Raw genomic sequence first — 21,555 nt, 5'->3', positions numbered from 1 at the left:
AGATAAGACAAAGTGGGGGAGTGCTATTATCCTAATTAAGATCAATTAAGAGACTTGCCTCAACTCACACAGCTTAGGGTAGAGCCAAGAACTGAATCCACATCTTTCTATCTCCAACCAGTACCTTCTCCACTCCACAACCCATCCTTCCTGTAACATGTGCAAGGCCTGAGTATGGGGGCTTGGTGGAAGGGAACTCAGGGTCACAGCAGCATGCATAGGCTGTGCTCTTAGCAGGAAGGAAGGACTGGTGGATTGCCCTCTCCCATGAGGATGCACTCCCTTTTTGTGCGTCCTTCTGACCGCTATTTTAGTGGGTGCCTGGGACTCACACTGAGTGGCTACAGGGACAGCAAAAGTGCAGTGGGATGGGCAGAAAGGACTCTCTAGCGGCTCTCCTCCCTCACAGCAATATCTGGCTAGCAACAAGCTGACACGGTGAGGAGAAGGAGCAGGCTGTGAAACCTCTCTGGCTAGGCTGAGTGCAGTCAGAGTTGGAGTCCCCACTCTGTATTTTCAGAACCCTTCCCCCTCACCATTCTGAGCACCCGCAGCAGCGCGGGCGTGGATCTGTAGCTACTCGCTCCCCCAAACCGCCCCTGACAAATGGCTGGCTGAAGGACTCAGAAGAGGTGAAGTTTCCACCATTCAGCACGGTCTGCAGATTTCTTTCCTCCCAGTGGGGCTCTCTTGTTTGAGGAGACATGAAACGGCATGGACCTTTAAAAGGTGTGTCCTCCGTGATGCAAATAAGTACCAGCTCAGAGGATTCAGTGCTCCACCAACTACATCCCCAAGCCACTTCTTGCAGTACATTCACTTAGATCCTCCATCGAAACATTAAACCAAGCTGCTATTACTTAGGCCTGGTCTACACTACGAGTTTATGTCGAATTTAGCAGCGTTAAATCGAATTAACCCTGCACCCATCCACACAACAAAGCCATTTTTTTCAACATAAAGGGCTCTTGAAATCGATTTTTGTACTTCTCCCCAACGAGGGGATTAGTGCTAAAATTGACATCGCCATTTCAAATTAGGGTTAGTGTGGTCGCAATTCGATGGTATTGGCCTCCAGGAGCTATCCCACAGTGCATCATTGTGACCACACTGGACAGCACTCTGAACTTGGATGCACTGGCCAGGTGTACAGGAAAAGCCCCAGGAACTTTTGAATCTCATTTCCTGTTTGGCCAGGCGAGCTCATCAGCACAGGTGACCATGCAGTCCCAGAATCGAAAAAGAGCTCCAGCATGGACCGAACGGGAGGTATTGGATCTGATCGCTGTATGGGGAGATGAATCCGTGCTACCAGAACTACGTTCCAAAAGACTAAATGCCAAAACATTTCAAAAAATCTCCAAGGCCATGGTGGACAGAGGATACAGCAGGCTACACACAGTGCTGTGTGAAACTTAAGGAGCTCAGACAAGCATACCAGAGAACCAAAGAATCAAACAGACACTCCAGGACAGAGCCCCAGACATGCCACTTCTACGCTGAGCTGCATGCAATTCTAGGGGGGGCTGCCACCACTACCCCACTCCTGTCCGTGGACTCCAATGATGGGGTACTCTCCACCATGCCTGAGGATTTTGCGGACGGGGAAGATGAGGAGGAGGAGGACGAGCTTGAGGAGACCACACAGCACTCCCTGACAGCCAGGATCTTTTTATCATCCTGACTGAAATACCCTCCCAACCCAACCAAGCCGGAGAAGGGACCTCTGGTGAGTGTACCTTTTTAAATATAATACATGTTACAAAAGCAAGCATTTTTAATGATTAATTTGCCCTGAGGACTTGGGATGCATTTGTGGCCCGTACAGCTACTGGAAAAGTCCATTAACGTATCTGGGGATGGAGCGGAAATCCTCCAGGGACATCTCCATGAAGCTATCCTAGAGGTACTCTAAAAGCCTTTGCAGAAGGTTTCTGGGGAGAGCAGCCTTATTCCATTGTCCATGGTAGGACACTTTACCACGCGATGCTAGTAGCAAGTAATCTGGTATCATTGTATGACAAAGCCTGGCAGTATATGGTCCACGTGTTTCCTGGCATTCAAGCAACATCCGTTCTTTATCTCTCTGTGTTATCCTCAGGAGAGTGATATCATTCATGGTAACCTGGTTGTAATAGGGGAATTTAATTAAGGGGACATTCAGAGGTGGCCTTTCCTACTGAGCTGTTTGCCTGTGGCTGAAAATAAATCCTCCCCGCAGTTAGCCAAGCCAACTCAACGGGCTTTGCTTGGTATGGGAAAGGATGGTGCTGCTGTTATGAAGATTGCAGAAGCCAAAAGACTATGGCTTACCATGACCACCTGCAAGCCGAATTTTCTTGCCTGGCACTGCGTGTGTGATCTCTAACACCAAAGCCACAGGCACTCAATATAAGATGCAAAATGCGACCTTTACTGAAATCACTTGTGCTATGTAATGTGAATAGTGTTGTTCACCGTGAAAGAGTATAGCCATTGTTCTGTAAAATGTATCTTTTTAAATACTTCACTCCCTTTTTTTCCTCCCGCAGCTGCAAATGTTTCAAGTCCTCCGGCACTGACAGAGCTCAGCAGAATGTGTGGACGGACACAGTAGCACAGTACAGGAAAGCGGCCGATGAATGTGAGGACAGGAGGGATGATCAAGATGAGAGGTGGTGGCAGGAAGATCAGAGGAGGCAGGATGCAATGCTGGGGCGACTGAGGGATCAAACGGATATACTCCGGCATCTGCTGGAGGTTCATGAATGGCAGCAGGATCACAGACTGCCGCTGAAGCCCCTGTTTAACCACCCTTCCTCCTCCCCAAGTTCCATAGCCTCCTCATCCAGACACCCAAGAATGCGGGGAGGGTTGGGGGGGCTCTGGGCACACAACCACTCCGCCCCTGTCGACAGCCCAAGCAAGAGAAGGCTGTCATTCAACAAGCTTTGAAGTGGCCTTTTCCTTCCCTCCTACCCTCCTCCCACACCTCACCCAGGCTACCTTGTGAGTTAACTCTCTATTTTTATAATCAATTAAAAAAGAATACATGGTTTTTAAATGATAGTGACTTTATTTCCTTTGCAAGCAAGCTGTGATCAAAGGGGGGAGGGCGGGTGGCTTACAGGGAATTAGAGTCAACCAAGGGGGTGGGTTTTCATCAAGGAGAAACAAACAGAAGTGTCACACGGTACCCTGGCCAGTCATGAAACTGGTTTTCAAACCTTCTCTAATGCGCAGCGCTTCCTGCTGTGCTTTTCTAATCGCCCTGGTGTCTGGCTATGCATATTCAGCGGCCAGGCGATTTGCCTCAACCTCCCATCCTGCCATAAACGTCTCCCCCTTACTCTCACAGAGATTGTGGAGCACACAGCAAGCAGCAATAACAATGGGAATATTGGTTTCGCTGAGGTCTGAGCAAGTCAGTAAACTGTGCCAGCAACCCTTTAAATGTCCAAATGCACATACTACCACCATTCTGCATTTGCTAGGCCTATAGTTGAACAGCTCCTTACTACTGTCCAGGTGCCTGTGTACGGCTTCACGAGCCAGGGCATTAAGGGGTAGGCTGGGTCCCCAAGGATAATTATAGGTATTTTACCAACCCCAACAGTTATTTTCTGGTCTGGGAAGTAAATCCCTCCCTGCAGCCGTTTAAACAGACCAGACTTCCTGAAGATATGAGCGTCATGAACCTTTCCTGGCCATCCCATGTTGATGTTGGTGAAACATCCCTTGTGATCCACCAGTGCTTACAGCACCATGGAAAAGTACCCCTTTTGGTTTATGTACTGGCTGCCCTGGTGGTCCGGTCCCAAGATAGGGATATGGGTTCCCTCTATAGCCCCACCACAGTTAGGGAATCCCATTGCAGCAAAGCTATCCACTATGACCTGCACATTTCCCAGAGTCACTACCTTTGATAGTAGCCGCTCAATGATTGCGTTGGATACTTGCATCACAGCAACTCCCACAGTAGATTTGCCCACTCCTAAATGATTCCTGACTGACCGGTAGCTGTCTGGCATTGCAAGCTTCCACAGGGCTATTGCCACTTGCTTCTCAACTGTGAGGGCTGCGCTCATCTTGGTAATCTTGAGCTTCAGGGCAGGGGAAAGCAAGTCACAAAGTTCCATGGAAGTGCCTTTACGCATGCGAAAGTTTCGGAGCCACTGGGAATCATCCCAAACCTGCAACACTATGCGGTCCCAGCAGTCTGTGCTTGTTTCCTGGGCCCAGAATTGGCATTCCACGGCATGAGCCTGCCCCAGTAACACCATGATCTCCAAATTGCCAGGGACTGTGGTTTTAGAGAAATCTGTGTCCATGTCCTCATCACTCTCATCACCGCACTGCCATCACCTCCTTGCCTGTTTTTCAGGTTCTGGTTCTGCATAAACTGCACGATAACCTGCGAGGTGTCTACAATGGTCATAACTGCTGTGGTGAGCTGAACGGGCTCCAGGCTTGCCGTGGTATGGTGTCTGCTCAGGCAATCCAGGGAAAAGGGCGTGAAATGGTTGTTTGCTGTTGCTTTCATGGAGGGAGGGAGGGTTGACTGATGACATTTACCCATAACCACCCGTGACAAATTTTTGGCCCCATCAGGCATTGGGAGTTCAGCCCAGAATTCCAATGGGCAGCGGGCATGGCGGGAACTGTGGGATAGCTACCCACAGTGCACCACTCAGAATGTCGATGTTTGCCATGGTACTGTGGACGCACACTGCCGAATTAATGTGTTTAGTGTGGACGCATGCACTCGACTTTATACAATCTGTTTCCAAAAATCAGCTTCTGTAAAATTGGAGTAATTTCGTAGTGTAGACAAGGCCTTTGCTTGGGGGCATATTAGGAGTTCAGAGCCCACGGTGATAGGCATGCAGATTGCCGCTCTCACCTAGCAAGAGGTACATGGGCAAACATCCTCAAAGGTATTTAGGTGCCTAACTACAATAGGAATTAGGCACCTAAATATCTTTGAAGATCTAGGCCAGAGTCTATGAAATCGGCATAATGAGAGGTTCTGACTGCATGCCAGCAACGATACAGGCTTTTTCTCCAAAGAGTTATTTCTCTCTTTGGGGTAGAGTTCCTCAGGAATTAAAATGGGGGGAAACAGAATAAAGCCAACACGTGTGTTTTCCTTCAGAAAAAAAAATGCCCTGTATCTCTCTTCTGAAATGCTCTTATCCTCACAAACAGAAGGAAGTGGACTTACCTGCACTATCATTTCAGCTATTACTCTGAGTAGAGAGAGTTAAAACAAATTATTGGACCTCATACCAAGCTTAGGCCAAGCCCCAGTGAGCTCACTAAATGCTGATACAGTTTTAATCCTGATTTCATTAACTTTGTGTCCTTTTTTTGTAAAGCTGGCAGGCTATTTGATGATAAGAAAACCACATCGATTTAGACATGTGAATGGATGGTAAATGCAAATGCTGGAAGCACTGGAGAAGGCTCACAGCAGGGTTTTGAGACAGAATAAAGATTTTACAAAGTGTCAGATCAGGATTAGTTGGGCAGGCTGAATGTCAAGAGTAAAAGCAGCAGTAAGGAAAACAAAAGCCAAGAGACCTATGGAGTGGTGATTTTGTTGATGGTGGTGGAAACCGCAATTAAAGAAAATGAACTTTCTTCTCTAAGTACTTCAAAAAAAGAGAGAGAAAGAAAGGCAAAGCTCACAGAACATCAAAAGGGGACTTAAAAATATGAAAGAAAGAAAGCCCTCAGCTTTGAATGTTTTATTTGGGAATCAGGAGATAGCGCAACAAAACAGGACTGTCAGGGCTAAACTTTTTCCAACACACTTCAAAAGGAGATTTGATGTCTGAATTACAGTACAGAGGCTAATCCTCTTGCCAGTTTTGTTTTGAAGCGCTGGCGGGTAGGCTGGCTGGGGGATGGGCGAGTACTGAGGAGAAAGCGTTGATAAAACAACCGCACAAAAGCCACTGTGCATGGGAAGCACACGCCTTGGAGTTAGAAGACATGGGATTTATTCCCAGCTGCTAGAGATTCGCTGTACGACATTAGGGCTTAACAGCCTGAGTCAGCAAAGCACTTACAGCAACTGCTTCACTTTAAGTACACGAGTAGATCCATTGACTTTGAAGGTTTACCTCTGCTTGACTTCAAGGAGACTGCTTCATGTGCTCAGAGTTAAGCAGGTGCTCAAGAGCTTTTCCAGAGCACCACTAATTTCTTATCCCCTTTTTCATCTCGGAGTCTGTCTCCCCGTGCCTAAAATGGGGATGATGACATTTACCCACTTTGGTGAATCATCTTGCTCGCTGTGGACACAAAGTGTCATCACGGTAAGTGCGGTTATCTTTCACAGTAGCTATATATTGGAGTTGGGTTCAACGCTCAGTCTCTTTCCATGGGCCTGCAGAGAAAGACGATGCCTTCTCGATTCCTTGCGAGGGGAACACTTTGTATTCGCCATTCCTCTGGCGAACTGATGGGCCTCAAAAAGAAGCCCATGCATTCTCTGCACGAGAACGATTTACTGTGAAGGCATGAGGAAAGCAAGCAATGGACAATGTAAGGGAAGCGGTCCACCGTGACGATGAAAAGCCAAGGAAACAAAACGCCTTCTGGGTAATCATTATGTCCACCCTTGAGGTGAACTGTACTCAGCACCAGCTCAGCCAAATTGATTGCTGAAAACATTTTAACTCCTAGCACAGACAAGCCCAAAGACATTACGAAGAGCTATGGTAAATGATGCAGACTTCTGCTAGCTAAGCCGTTAAATCTTCCTTGCTTTCTAAATGGCAATCCTCATGGCTGCCAACTTTGGGGCAGCTCCATGTATCACTGTATGAGCTATATGAGCCAATTTGGATAATTAGAAATCATTGACATATGTCTATAAACTGGAATGTATGGTAGGGCTGCTTTCCCCTCAGAGGCTTTCTCAGGCAGGGGCAGCATGTTTAGTGGGCCGGGGGAACGCTGGAGAGAAGCATGAGGTTGCGGTGCCTGGCTGAGGGAGTCTGGAACCAGAGCCCTCACTTCTCACTGCCTGCCGCTGCCACCTCTGCCAGCTCTTCCCTTGCTGGGATCCAGCAGGAGCGCAACAAGAGGGGAAACAAAGAGGCCGCATGGATGTCTGGCTGTGTGCAGACCAGGCACCACCAACCTCTCGGGACTGCCGTCCATCTTGGACACGCAAGATCTCCGCAGCAAAAATGCGTGACAGGGCTGCTGGATGGGTGAGCGCCACGTGAGATGCAGGACACCTGGCAGCCCAACGATCACATTGCTACTGCAGCCAGGGACAGCAGGGACCCTTTTGATATCTCCCTTGATTTAAACATCTGGGGACTGGAAGCGGCGTGTTCTCAGTGGAGAGTCCTCAAGTGGCCTGTGTTCCCCTTACTGGTCTTCCAGAAGCTGAGCCTGTTGACCTTCATAGCATGGTGCCAGGCTCCCCTCTTCACTCACGATTGTAAGTCAGTGGGAATGGTGCTCCCAAGTCCCTTAAGTGCTTTTGAAAATCCCACCCTAGTGTTCAGAGGAAGACTATGGAGGGATGTGGGGGGAATGGCTTCCATCTACCTTGATACTAGACGAGTTACTCTCTTTCTTTGTGCATTCACATAGAGCTTGTCAGATAAGCACATTTTTAAGTCAAACAACAGCAATGATTACCTGAAGAGGGGATTTCTGTCTCTCTACAGGAATGAACCATTGTTCTCCTCTTTGATCAGTTTATAAGAGGATGGGAGCAAGTGATGGCCCTTCTTTACCACTCATTGAAAAGAAAAAGAATGCTCTGACACATGATGCACAGAAATCATTCCAATACGGAAAGTGTGCACGCAGGGCTCAGGTCACTCCAGTAGCAAATCAGCCTACAACGCACATTGTTCTGTAATAGCCACTTTGAATCAACAGTGTTTATTTCTGCAATAAATCTGCATGTCTACAGGCCACTTTCTTTTGCAAGCCAGCCTATTTCCAAAGGACGTGCCCATGTGTACATGGACACATAGAGAACAGGCCTGCGGCTCTAGCTGCCTGTATTTGGGCCTTCAGCTACATGAAAATGATAATGAAAGTGAAATCTGGCTGCTGATTAACTCCAGGCTATTTAATTCCTCTCTGTAATTGAAACACTCACTAGGTTTATCCCACATCACCATCATAGGTGTGGATTTTCCTCCCCTCCCACCCAAGTGTTTTATAGCTAACGTGCATCAGGTTGTTAGTGTGTATGCGTGTTGGTTTCAGAGAAGAATTAGTAGGATGGCTTCGGTAAAGTGGAATTCTAACAACAGGCAATTCTACTGACACTGCAATTTGAATACAGCATCAGGAAAATAGGGATGTCAGCAGATTAATAAATACCTGTGAGTTTAGCCAGACAACCGGTACTCAGATCATTCCGCCGCCCGCTCTTAACGGCTCACCGAGAAGTCAAAATTTGACAATGTCCTGGTGTAAATGAGTGATGGCATCAAACACTTGTCCCCTTAAGGCGAGGTACTCCAGGGGCACTGTGACTACAAAGTTGCTATCCTGCAGGAGTGGAGTAACCACAGCTTACTTCTAGTCACAGAATTATGGAGTAGGGTAGAGCAGTCCTAGCCTCAGGGACTCGATAGGCTGAGAAAGCACATCCTGCTATGTCTGTAGTATGAGCAATGGTCCTCTTCTGGTTGTTGCTGAGGGTAAATGGGTTACAGCTTCCCAGGAGTCTAGGAGACAAGGGAGATTCTAGAAAGCCAGAAAACATCATGGGAATTTACTAATGCAGAGACATAAGTAACCTGCACCAGTTGTGTAAAGACTAACAAGACAGCAGCGATTCACACTTTAATATCAGGTGAAACCCTGGCTCCATTGAACTCAATGGGAGATTTGCCATGGAGAGAGGTCAGGATTTCACCCCCAGATGCTGGCTATCCTTTTGTGAAAGCCCCAATGAGGGAAAGGAAAAATTGGTGGAGAGAAGACACAGAGAATCCCAAATTCTTCAAGCAAATGAGAAACAAACATTTCTAGCAGATTGAGAATGACTGGTTCTGTCAGGGTTCCTTCCTCACTCTGAATTTAGGGGTACAGATGTGGGGACCTGCATGCAAGACCCCCTAAGCTTATTTTTACCAGCTTGGGTTAAAAACTTTCCCAAGGCACAAATTCCACCTTGTCCTTGAACAGTATGCTGCCACGTCCAAGTGATTTAGACAAAGAATCAGGGAAAGGACCACTTGGAGTTCCTGTTCCCCCAGAATATCCCCCAAGCCCTTACACCCCCTTTCCTGGGCAGGCTTGAGAATAATATCCTAACCAATTGGTTACAAAGTGAACACAGACCCAAATCCCTGGATCTTTGGACACTGAAAAGAAATCAATCAGTTCTTAAAAGAAGAATTTTATTTAAAAAAAAAAGAAAAGGTAAAAATCCCCTATGCAAAATCAGGTTGGAAGATAACTTTACAGGGTAACAAAAGATGCACAGAACACAGAGGAACCCCCTCTAGCCTCAGTTTCAAAGTTACAACAAAAGAGGGATAAACCTCCCTCCAGCAAAGGGAAAATTCACAAGTTGAGAAAACAAAGATAAACAAATATGCCTTGCCTGGCTGTACTTACAATTTCTGTAACATGAGAGACTGGTTCAGAATGGTTTGGAGGACATGGATTGATGTCTGGTCCCTCTTAGTCCCAAGAGTGAACGAACACAGAAACAAAGAACCCAAAACAAAGCCTCTCTTCCCAATCCAGATTTAAAAGTATCTTTTGTCCCCATCGGTTCCTTTGGTCAGGTGCCAACCAAGTTATTTGAGCTTTTTAACCCCTTACAGGTAAGGAGGAATTTTAGGCTACCCTTATGGTTATGACAGATTCGCTTTTTGTTGTTGTTTGAAAACTTTGGCATATCTCACAGGAGCACAGGGTGATGGATAAACTAGTCTAGCACCCTGTCTCTGACAGTGGCCAGTGCCAGATACTTCAGAGGAAGATAAAATAATTTCCTTTTCTTTCTGGCTTAGGCCAGGACTAGAAGCTGAGGTTGTGAAATACTGGGTCAGATACTCAGCTGGTGAAAATGAGCCTAACTCCAGTGCTGAATGGTGTTGCTTCCATTTATACCACCTGAGGACTGGGCCATTGAAAAGTAAAACCAAAGGATCACAATGTCTCTGGCCTGAGCAAGCCCACAAAGTACTAGAGGTGAGATCCTGACTCTATTGAAGTCAATGATAGTTTTTATACTGGACTTTAGTGGGGCCAGGATTTCATCCTGGGAATTTACATCAGCTGAGGCTCTGGACCACAATGTTTATATCAGCAGGGAAAATGTTTTTAAACCTTAAAAACAATTTATATCATGTCTGGGGCAAAGATTTGGCACAATTCTGATTCATCCCTCCCCAATTACTAATCTCCAGATTTTCATTACGCAGACAGAATTGGAGAAAACCCAAAAGGTAATTTTTTCTCCTGGTTATTTAGCTGGCATGGGATAAATACTTGAATCAGATTTGGTTTGTGCATGAATCCACTGACCAAGAAGGCAATTCAGAATCACATGGAGAGTGGTTTATTTAGAAAAAGAAAATCAAACCAAACCACACCCAGCAGAGCAGATAGTCTGGTGATGAGGTGAAACCTTGTCTTCTCTTATGTGCCAATCAGGCAGGTTTTGGTATAAGGTCTTCATTTTGACTGTCTTTAAGACAATAAAAAAGGATCGTAGTACAGTCTGAGAATTCCCCTGTCTGATTCACAGCAAGATTTAAGTGTTGAACATGCAAAGCCTTCAAAGCTGGAGCAATGCTGTGTTCCACATCCGTTGTAGCTTGCAGCAATTAGACACGCTCAGGGTTAGCACAATACTGTGCAAAGGGCTAGGGGGCACTGTGTGTTAAAATAATGGTTCAACCACACCTGAACCCAGTACAAACAACACTGGAAGAATGAGTAGCCCAAAGCAGGCCTTGAAAATTGATTCTTCAGTAGCAGAGACTTCACACTGCCCTTGGTGACCTGACGGCCGTAGATATATTTATTTAGGTATCATCTTCTTCATGGCAGCTGAGTGTTTATAAACAGGCCATTTCAAGTGTGTGTGTGTGGGGGGGGTCTGTGTTTTGGCCAGCTTATGAAACTTAAGAGGCTTGTTGCTAGCATTCCTCATGCAAGTTTCTTGATAATACTTCTTCATGATAGGCGTGGGAAAAGTGTCAGAGACATTTCTGGGCATGCTAAGAGAGTGTCCAAATGAGATTCTGAGGCAGTGGAACAAAATCATAAACATTATACATTATGTAGTGTATACAGCTCAGAATGCTTCACACACACCCTGCCCAAAGATACATTATTAAACCCATTGTCTGTGCTGAACTGGACTGCAGCCATAAGCTGGACAGCAATTTCTAGTGCCCTTCTCCCATTATCTCTAAACGACTCAGCACACACAGGGAATTAGACCTAACTTGATTCATGGCCCTAGAGTTCTTTTGAGAACCTTTCCCACAGTGTTTTATAGAAAGAAACATGGGAATTAGTGCACAAAGCACCTGCTGGTGGAACATGGAGAGACGACTTGTCACATAATGCTAACTCTCTAACTTCTCCTACGAGTTCAGGCTTGTCAAGGTTTCTTCCCCCTCTGAACTCTAGGGTACAGATGTGGGGACCTGCATGAAAACTCCCCTAAGCTTATTTTTACCAGTTTAAGTTAACACTTCCCCAAGGTACAAACTATTTTACCTTTTGTCCCTGGACTTTATTGCTGCCACCACCAACCGTCTAACAAATATAACAGGGTAAGAGCCCACTTAGAAACGTCTTTCCCTCCAAAATCCCCCCAAGCCCTACATCCCCTTTCCTGGGGAAGGCTTCATAAAAATCCTCACCAATTTGCATAGGTGAACACAAACCCAAACCCTTGGATCTTGAGAACAATGAAAAAGCAATCAGGTTCTTAAAAGAAGAATTTTAATTAAAGAAAAAGTAGAAGAATCAACTCTGTAAAAGCAAGATGGTAAATACCTTACAGGGTAATCAGATTCAAAACATAGAGAATCCCTCTAGGCAAAACCTTAAGTTACAAAAAGACACAAAAACAGGAATATACATTCCATTCAGCACAACTTATTTTCTCAGCCATTTAAACAAAACAGAATCTAACGCATATCTAACTAGATTACTTACTGACTTTTTACAGGAGTTCTGACCTGCATTCCTGCTCTGGTCCTGGCAAAAGCAACATAGAGACAGAGAGAACCCTTTGTTTCCCCCCACTCCAGCTCTGAAAGTATCTTGTCTCCTCATTGGTCATTTTGGTCAGGTGCCAGCGAGGTTGTCTTAGCTTCTTAACCCTTTACAGGTGAAAGGGTTTTTCCTCTGGCCAGGACGGATTTAAAGGTGTTTACCCTTCCCTTTACATTTATGACAAGGCTCTTCTCGGCAATAAGGAGCCCAGAGGCCTGCAAGTGCAGCTGGAGATAAAAAGGAGGTGCATACATCTCTTTATCCAGGTTTCGTTGATGCCCTGAGACAATCTTATTTATGGAAAAAGAAAAGGAGTACTTGTGGCACCTTAGAGACTAACCAATTTATTTGAGCATGAGCTTTCGTGAGCTACAGCTCACTTCATTGGATGCATACCGTGGAAACTGCAGCAGACTTTATATACACACAGAGATCATGAAACAATACCTCCTCCCACCCCACTGTCCTGCTGGTAATAGCTTATCTAAAGTGATCATCAAGTTGGGCCATTTCCAGCACAAATCCAGGTTTTCTCACCCTCCACCCCCCCACACACAAACTCACTCTCCTGCTGGTAATAGCCCATCCAAAGTGACAACTCTCTACACAATGTGCATGATAATCAAGGTGGGCCATTTCCAGCACAAATCCAGGTTTTCCTCATCCCCCCACCCCCATACACACACACAAACTCACTCTCCTGCTGGTAACAGCTCATCCAAAGTGACCACTCTCCCTACAATGTGCATGGTAATCAAGGTGGGCCATGTCCAGCACAAATCCAGGCTCTCTCACCCCCACCCTTTTTTTCCCCGGGGACACACACACACACACACAAACTCACTCTCCTGCTGGCAAAAGCTCATCCAAACTGACCACTCTCCAAGTTTAAATCCAAGTTTAACCAGAACGTCTGGGGGGGGGGGTGTAGGAAAAAACAAGGGGAAATAGGCTACCTTGCATAATGACTTAGCCACTCCCAGTCTCTATTTAAGCCTACATTAATAGTATCCAATTTGCAAATGAATTCCAATTCAGCAGTTTCTCGCTGGAGTCTGGATTTGAAGTTTTTTTGTTTTAAGATAGCGACCTTCATGTCTGTAATTGCGTGACCAGAGAGATTGAAGTGTTCTCCGACTGGTTTATGAATGTTATAATTCTTGACATCTGATTTGTGTCCATTTATTCTTTTACGTAGAGACTGTCCAGTTTGACCAATGTAAATGACCAATGTAAAAGGTCGCTATTTTAAAACAAAAAAACTTCAAATCCAGACTCCAGAGAGAAACTGCTGAATTGGAATTAATTTGCAAATTGGATACTATTAATGTAGGCTTAAATAGAGACTGGGAGTGGCTAAGTCATTATGCAAGGTAGCCTATTTCCCCTTGTTTTTTCCTAGCTCCCCCCCCCCCCCACCAGACGTTCTGGTTAAACTTGGATTTAAACTTGGAGAGTGGTCAGTTTGGATGAGCTATTGCCAGCAGGAGAGTGAGTTTGTGTGTGTGTGTGTCCCTGGAGAAAAAAAGGGGGGGGGTGAGAAAGCCTGGATTTGTGCTGGACATGGCCCACCTTGATTACCATGCACATTGTCGGGAGAGTGGTCACTTTGGATGGACTATTACCAGCAGGAGAGTGAGTTTGTGTGTGTATGGGGGTGGGGGAGTGAGAAAACCTGGATTTGTGCTGGAAATGGCCCACCTTGATTATCATGCACATTGTAGGGAGAGTGGTCACTTTGGATGAGCTATTACCAGCAGGATAGTGAGTTTGTGTGTGTGTTTTTTGGAGGGGGGTGAGGGGGTGAGAGAACCTGGATTTGTGCAGGGATTGGCCCACCTTGATTATCATGCACATTGTGTAGAGAGTTGTCACTTTGGATGGGCTATTACCAGCAGGAGAGTGAGTTTGTGTGGGGGGTGGTGGAGGGTGAGAAAACCTGGATTTGTGCTGGAAATGGCCCAACTTGATGATCACTTTAGATAAGCTATTACCAGCAGGACAGTGGGGTGGGAGGAGGTATTGTTTCATGATCTCTGTGTGTATATAAAGTCTGCTGCAGTTTCCACGGTATGCATCCAATGAAGTGAGCTGTAGCTCACGAAAGCTCATGCTCAAATAAATTGGTTAGTCTCTAAGGTGCCACAAGTACTCCTTTTCTTTTTGCGAATACAGACTAACACGGCTGTTACTCTGAAACCTGTCTTATTTATGGGACACTCCTGACCTTTGGAGAGATCCCATTTGTAAGAGACTGAGTGAATTACTTTAGCAAGAGGTGGACAGGAAATAGAGGAGTGCTCACAAAACCTTCCCTGTCTCCACAGTTGCCTGTGAACCTCGAGACGCACAACTGACTGAGTATAAATGGCTGCCGTGGTGGATTTTCAGTAGATTGTGGAATCAAAAACATGGTTCCCCACCGGCAAAACACATAATTGTTCACGACTCACTACAAACCCTGGAGTGCTGTTTCTAAGATGTTCTTTATCTGTTTCTCTAACAGCACTGATAAAATAATTCTCCTGTAACCAATTGTCTCCAGAGAAATCCTGGTACATCCTTTAATTAGATTTTGGTCCAGAGAAAGTCCAACGGGTTATTTTTCCCTGTCCCAACAGGCATATATTTCATACTTCTGTGGATCACTAATCAGAGCAGCTGGGCATTCCAGCCTCTTCAGGGCTTCTGTTAATGCACTAGCAACCTTGTCCATAGAGAAAAAATAACCAGATACTTATGTATTCTCTGCAGCTGAGTTTGTAGACACAATTATGTAATAACCCCACTCGCCTTGCTGTAGCAATGGGAAATACATCCCCAAAGGTCTACCATTAAAGGCCACACTTTTAAAATTGTATTTCGAGGTTACTCACAAAAATATATCTTTAATAATATAATATGGGAAAACAAAGATTTTGCTAATATTTCCCCTTTGGTCTTTTAAGTCAGCATCCTCTTCCTCCTTTCCTCTCTGTTCCACACGCAAAAGCCTCAAGACCTCAAAGATTTTCCCAGGGAGTTGATTGAGCCTGACATGGGTATGACATTCACAAAGCTCATTGTTTTGGGAGACAATATTCATGCAGGCAAGGCTTAGGGTAGAATAGCACAACCATGCCTATCTGCTGCCTTCTCCACCTTCTCGCCACACCCACACACAGAGCCAGCATCCTCTGTTTTAGACACTGAGACTGAATGTGGACCCAGGAGCTACGCCCATGTCCTTCCCCCCTCAGGAGGCAATCAGAACTCTCCCTTTCTCCAGGCAAGGGGACGCTATCACCGTGATATCAAAAAATCAGGGACTCCACCAAATCCGCAAACCCACTTAAGCCCATGAGCAGAAGAATCAGTGAACCACAATGACTAAACACTGTCTGCTGCTTCTGCTTCCATCCCACTTCACCACCAGCACCCCAGGACCTACCTGGTTCTTGGACCACCCAAGACAGAAAAAGCGGGTAGAGAGATAACTTAAGCACAACAGGGGGAAAATATTAGTTTGATAATACAAGAACAAAAAGTGACATTTCATTAAATTAAAAGATGGCAAATTCAAAACTGATAAAAGGAAATAGTATTTCACACAATGTCTGAATAAACTGTGGAACTCATTGTTTCAAGAAGTCATTGAGGCCATGAATGTAACAAGATTACAAAAGGAATCATATATTTATATGGCTATCAAGAACATCTGGAAGTATCATAACAAAAATATACGTAAGGGATACAAAAACCTCATGATCCTAAAGGCCAAGCACCCGTAAGTCCTACTGGTGTTAATGTAAACTGAATTCTTAGCACCTCTGAAAATCAGGCTATTTCACTGTATGCTTAGAGATGGGCTGTCATGGCAAATGTTTAAGGGTGTTTCAAAGTCTAAATTAATGTTCACAAGTCACTTTGAGATTCTCAGATTAAATATGCACTAGAAACCCAAGGGAAAATGCTAAATTATGCTACAGATTGTAAAAGAGATGCCACACAAGCTTAGAATTGGCCTATGAAAGATGATGAACGCCTACAACTCTGACTGATTTCCGTTCAAGCATTCAACATTTTGAAGATTAAGCCCTTTAAGAGGGAGAAATTATGAATTATAGCAAAACTTATTTAGGAATAAGTCTTCCTACATATTATGGGGTCTTTATATTTTTCCTCCCTTGTACACTACTTTAAAAGGACTTTTGCATGAAGTAGGATCCTGTTTCTTAAGATTTCATTTGCTCAAGGTGCCCTGTCCTTGAACTCATAGGTAGAGATCAGCAAATAACAGATTTTTTGCTTTGGGGGCCAAACTGAAAAATCAAAATAAAGTCCAGTTTGATTTGAACCATAACCTCATTTTTTTCAAGGTTTTTGGTTGAATCAGAAAACTTGAAAAAAATTAGTTTCAAATCAACCTAAACATTTTGAATTGACCCAAAACAATTTTTTTTGAACTTTTGATTCATACTGAGTCGACCAAAACGTTTCAATTGATTCAAAAGATTTTTTTTTTATTTTATTTTGATTTTGGCTGTTTAAGATATTTTTTCACCCTTTTTATATATATTTTTTTAAACTGGCCTGATTTAAAATTGAAACACTGTCAAATCAAAAAGTCAAAATGAAACATTTTGACTATTTCAAATTTTTGTTTCCCTGCAAAAGCATTTTTCAGAAAAAAAAGTGAAAAACCTTTGCCCAGCTGTAGTCAGATGCTTCTGTTTGTGACACTGCAATTGGTACCATGGAAATACTTGTGAAGTCACAGAGGCACGCAGGCAACAAGCATCAAGATCAGATGAAGTGTTAAGAAAACTCCATCAATACTCCTTCTGAAACTGACAGCCAGATTCTGATCTCATTTAAACCAGTGTAAGAATCTGGCCCAATAATCTTGCCAGAGTAAAAACTGAGTAAGGACTTCAGGATCTGAAACATTAATTATAGATCAAGAGACTATAAATCTTGAATATACCCCGATGAAAAAAAGGAGAATCACTTCCAGAACAAAAGAGCTTTTGCAAAGTTATTGACTGTTGGCTCCTTTGTACATTCCTGAACACAAAGGACACAGGCAGCTCAGGGAACAGGGTGGTGGATTAATTCAGTCCTGTGATTGGCAGCTAGCAAATATGACAACGTCCTCTGTGGCTCTTGAGACTGATACAGGACTGCAAATTGGGTCTCTCTCATGACCACTAAGAAATGTACCTTGCACTGGTAAGAGCAGAGCCAATAAGTAAAACTGGCCCCATGGTATCAATTTAAAAAGCAAGAAGCAATTTCATGGAACAAAGCTAGCCATGTTTTTCCCTTATTTACAATGTTCATTAGGTCAATTTATTGTTACATCCCACATTGTCGCTTAGTCGGGAATTGCTGTTGCAGCTGCAACATGATGGCACCATGCAAGAAACACACAGAACGTGCCACAGAATTTCCATTGTGAGGGTGCCCAGCATTTAGGCTTGAGTTGGCGAAGAGAGAGCATTGTAAGCACCATGTTCTGGGTGCACACGGATCACCAACGCAAGCTGTCAGTTTTGTCATCGGTGTCCTCAACAGTATATATAATCTCCACAGAAAGAGTCTCCAATTGCATTCACTGGTATTTTACTGATGTCTCCTGCCTTGGAAATATCCTTTCCCTCAGCTCCACAGGGTACTGTGTATTGTCTCTGAAAGTCCTCTGGTGTACTGGAAAAGTTCAGTATTAATGACACCAAGTGGGGCTCTCTGAGGCTGATTTAGCAAAATCCAGTAGTTCAGAAATCTCTTAGGTTTCAGGCTCTGAGATGAGGAGTGGCTTAGGCTATACAGCATGAAGCCCTTGATAGAGGCATTCCTATGGTCCTCAGATCATACCCAGTGGCTGTGCACTAAAATTGTGGATTTTATTATTCCCACTGCAGTCAGGACATCAGGTGTAGAGCACAGAGGGGCATAACGGAGTACAAGACATTAAAGAAAATAGCCAAGACCTGAAAGCATGAGGAAAAAAACATATCAAACAAGCTGCTAGAGTCTGTGTCCTCTCTGAGTGGTGAGATAAACACTTCATCACAGAATGCACCAATTAAATGGACTGGACATGGCTATCTGTGACTGCAAAGGAAAAAAAAAAGTCAAAGCAATGTCTCCAGCTTGATCTGATGGTTATTTCACTTTAAGCTGAAAGAGAGTGAATAAGAGAGTGCACCATATCTTCAGGGAATGGTTAAACCCCATGGGCCTGATTCTCTCTTCCATGTAGAATTGGGCCCCCAAACTGGAGGGAAAGGAATTAGAAACTGTGCTAGGTATTTCATTTAACGGTTCCCTTAAGGTTGTGTCTCAATTAGTTAAAAGTATAGAAGGGCCTGAATGTTTAGATCTTACCACCCTTGAACTTTGGAAAGTTAACATCTGAATCTGAACTATGTAGCAAAGCTCCAAAGCACAGGGAGGAACAGATTAGACCAAGAAATAGAGAGTCTACTGAGACTGCTAATGAGGGTAATAGTTGCCATGATATGAGATACGGATGTAGGGCACTTGGTGGACCGATTTCACATAGGCCACCAAGCTGCCATCAGATGGCAACAACACTGAAGTCTTGACTGACTTAAGCTGAATATGAATCAGCAACTGAGAAGTGAAGTGCTCTTTTATACGATTACCTCTATCCAAATCTTCTTAAATTTATAGATTAAGGCCTGAAGGGACCTAGTCTGGCTTAATGTCTATCACAGTTCATAGAATTTCACCCAGTTACCCATGCACTGAGCCCAACAACTTGTGTTTGATGACATCCAGAGATGGAGAATCCACCATGTCCCTCAGTAGTTTGTTCCAATGATTAATCACTGTCACTGTTAAAACTGTGTGCCTTATTTCTCACTGGAATTTGTCTGGCTTCAGCTCCAGCCATCAGTTCTTGTTATGCCATTCTCTCTTAAAGAGACTTTTCAGTGCCCAGTGTTTTCTCCCCATTAAGGGACACACCATAATCAAGTCATCTCTTGATCTTCTTTGTGATAAACTACAGACTGGGCTCTTTAACTCTCTTACTGTAAGGCATTTGTTCCAAGCCCTCAAATCATTTTAGTGGGTTTTCTCTGCATTCTCTTGGTTTTCCTAGACTCTGGCACTGAGTCCAAAGGCTGAAACACTTTGTGTATAAGTCAGGCAGAGAGAGCCAATGGAGATACGCTTCCAGGATCAGGAATTCTAACAATTATAAAGCAAAGGCATTGTTAAGGTAGGGAGTTTCTAGGAGAGTCACCAGGATACTATCCCTTTAAGATGTTCAGTGACTTATACCAGAATGGCTAAGAGAGCAGCTGCAACATGGTTCCATAATGAGCAATTTGACTCCAAAATGCCTGGTTACTTCATAATCCCCGAGGTGGAAACAAAAAAACGTACATACATCTCCAGGAGTTTCTCCATAACCTCGCTGGATGCAATGGATGCTTTTCTCTCCATCCTCAGTCAAGAATGCCTCGGGGCATGAAGTGACACACTTAGGACAGGGCTTGGAGATTTCATAAGAACAGCTGGTCTCTCTGCACGCACTGAGCTGAAGAACTGATGGCACCGCTGTTACTTAGGAAATTCAAAGCAAGAGCCACTCTCTTGTTTATTTTTCAAGGAACAAACGATGAATCCCATGGAAGGGATGGATTTGCTGTGCCTGCTTCACATCTGATTTGTGAAAGAACAACCTGCCTTTCCCTGTAATAAGGACCTTTATTTATTTTGGGGGTATCAGGGTTGCTGAAATCATAATTTAAAAAAAATCTATTACAAATGAATCATTAGCTAGGTCCAAAATATGATCAGCTGGGTCTGGGGGCTCTCAGTGTAGTGACATTAAGGTATTTCATCCTGGGATGTGAACTTGAAAGCTAGAGATATTTGGCCTGATCAGTACGAGGATGGGAGAAAAATCAAAAGTGATTTAGCAGGCAGTTACTTTCCCACTGACTCAGCAATAAAGCAATGGTCCAGCAAAGACTCAAGAGCCCTGTGCTGTAGCCTCTCCTGGATGAAATGTAAAACTGGAGTCCTAACTAGTTGTCCTCATTATAGATCTCACAGCACATTTTATAAGTCTCGGGATGTTAGGTTCAGTGTCCTCGCCTCATTCAAAGTGGAGTATTTATTTTCTGTCTCTCAATTAGATACTTCAGTTTTTGCCTTGAATTGTTGTGCAGAGCTGTTGGGCATGGAAAAAAACAAACAAACAACTGATGCATTTCTCCCTAGAGGTGGGTAAAGTGATACCTGTATATAAATGAGTAGTTTGTACAGCATTTGGGGCTCCTTCTGCATGACAAGTGGTATATAAAGGTCAGATGTCATTACGTCACCATGTTGGTGCTTGTCTCATGTGAGATGAAATAAGAGGACACGTCCAGGCTGAATCCAATATAATCCAGTCCAGTTTTTATATTTTTATTGGTGCTGCTGTTGAGGAACTGGTGTTTTATGCACTAGGTCGTTAGTGGTTCAACCACTGAAGGATGACGGGAAAATTGAGTGTTCAGCTTTTCCGAGGGCTGTACTGAGTCATTAGGATCCCCTCCCCAAACACATGAAATTCTGAAAGAAGATTAACTCCAATTTTCCTGCTGGGATTTTCATTACCATTAGGTTATTCTGGCTCTGTGACTGCACCAATCTAACGGATTAAAAAAAAAGTGTTACAGCAAAAAAAACCCCGCAACTGGCCCGTGCCAGCTGAGAGCTTTGGGACCCTCCCTCCTCGCAGGGTCCTAGAGTCTGGGCTCCAGCCCAAGCCCGGATGTCTACACAGCTATGTAAGAGCTGCGTGGCTCAAGCCGCACTGGCATGGGCCAGCGGCAGGTTTTTCTTTGCTGTGTAGACATGCCCAAGTAGGCCTTAAATGCGTCCAGGTTTAACCACGGTTTGATAAGATTTGTGATTTCCAGGAGTTGAGGATGTTTGATTTTGTACACCCTAACATCGCTCCATACTCACATAAAGTAGCATATGAGATTGGATTTTGTTCTCAGACACACCAGTGCAAATCCAGAGTAATGCCATTCAGGTCACTGGAGTTATGCCAGATTTACGCTGGCATGCGTGATCAGAATCTGGCCTGCGCAGTTTGTTGTATGTGAGAGAGAGAAATAAATTGTGCAGATAAAAAAAAGCCAGAGATAAATTGTGCAATTTAGACAGAGCCCTGTTTGGAGGGCAATGCAGAGCCATCTGAATCAGGAGGAGTGGGGGAGGGAGGGTTCCTCAGGAAGTGATGTGTCTCTTGAGCTGCTCGTTGTGATTAAGGCATTACACACTGTGCAGGGTCTATCCGTGGTGCAGACTGTTCCCCCGATA

General features: G+C 44.4%; 1 protein-coding gene across 1 annotated transcript in view; it reads right to left on the bottom strand.

Moving 5' to 3' along the window:
- TSNARE1 (t-SNARE domain containing 1) overlaps positions 1 to 21,555 on the bottom strand; it is a 693,119-nt gene that overhangs the window by 53,917 nt on the left and 617,647 nt on the right. The window lies entirely within an intron of this gene.

Source organism: Lepidochelys kempii, chromosome 2, assembly GCF_965140285.1.
Source record: "Lepidochelys kempii isolate rLepKem1 chromosome 2, rLepKem1.hap1, whole genome shotgun sequence".
Classification (NCBI taxonomy): domain Eukaryota; kingdom Metazoa; phylum Chordata; order Testudines; family Cheloniidae; genus Lepidochelys; species Lepidochelys kempii.
The sequence above is the reverse complement of the archived record's forward strand: the minus strand, read 5'-3'. Positions and strand labels throughout refer to the sequence as shown.